This window comes from Tupaia chinensis, unplaced genomic scaffold (genome assembly GCF_000334495.1).
Source record: "Tupaia chinensis unplaced genomic scaffold, TupChi_1.0 Scaffold147311_1, whole genome shotgun sequence".
Taxonomy (NCBI): Eukaryota; Metazoa; Chordata; class Mammalia; order Scandentia; family Tupaiidae; genus Tupaia; species Tupaia belangeri.
Window position 1 is genome coordinate 2,286 of NW_006207162.1, and position 1,124 is coordinate 3,409.

The window sequence follows — 1,124 nt, forward strand, 5'->3', positions numbered from 1 at the left end:
TGAGGTAGGAGGATCATGACCTACAGAGACTTTGTTGACTTTTTTGTTTTTTTGAGAGGTTTTATGCTATAGGGAACATGTGCTCGGCAGACAGACAGAAAGAGACAGAGAATCAGAAAGCGAGAAATCACCCCCCAGGGGGAAGGCCACACCGCAATCCCTTCTCCTCCATTCTCCTCTCGGGATCTTGGGCACGCACGTACATGTGTCCATCGTGAGTTTAAGCCACTGGATCTGGGATTCGACCATGGTCGACTACATGAGAGTCCAGATACATAGCCATTATGCTAATTTCTAGTCCCTGTTGACTGTTTTAAAAAGTATATTCCTTTCTACTTCTGTCTATCTCGCTCTCTGGCAAGAGCATCTGCCTCCAGCAATTGAAAAAAAATAAAAAAGATATTTCTTTCCATAAGGGCCTTCCAGGGAACTCCCCAGACCTTGTAGCTGGCTTCATCTGGCTCCATAAGAGCTCCATTCTGGTCCTCAGATGCCACTCACTAAGGCTCATGTAGACAAAAAATAATCCTCCTTTTTTTTTAAGAATTATTTATTTCACTTTATTTATTTTATTTTTTTAAATTTGATCAGCAAGAGAGAGGTAAAATGAGAAAGCAAGCCATCAGGTCTGGGACTTGAACTGTGATCAGCCATGTGGGAATCCAGCACCTCAACCACCTGCCAGTTCCAGATTCCACCTTTTGATGGAGGAGAGTCAAGAAAATTACAAGCATGTTTAATGCCCCCACACAGAGACACTGTGATAGAACAGGACAAAAGAGAAAGGAGCAGAGAGAGCTAAGTGGGTTTGCTTTGTTTTGTTTTTGCTTTTGCTATAGGACACATGTGTTCACCAGAGAGAGAAACAGGGGAAAACTGAGAAATCACCCTCGAGGTTAGGGTGGTCATCAATCTCTTCTCCTCCACTCTCTACTCAGAAATTTTTTTAAGGATTTTGCCATAGGGCATATGTGCTCAGGCACAGAGGGAAAGTGAGAAATCACTCCTAGGAAAGATGGCTACACCACAATCCCTTCTTCTCTATTCGCCTCCTGAAATTTTGGGCATGCATGCACATATGCCTGGCCTTATTTTCAAGCCACCATGGTCCAGGACTCAAACTG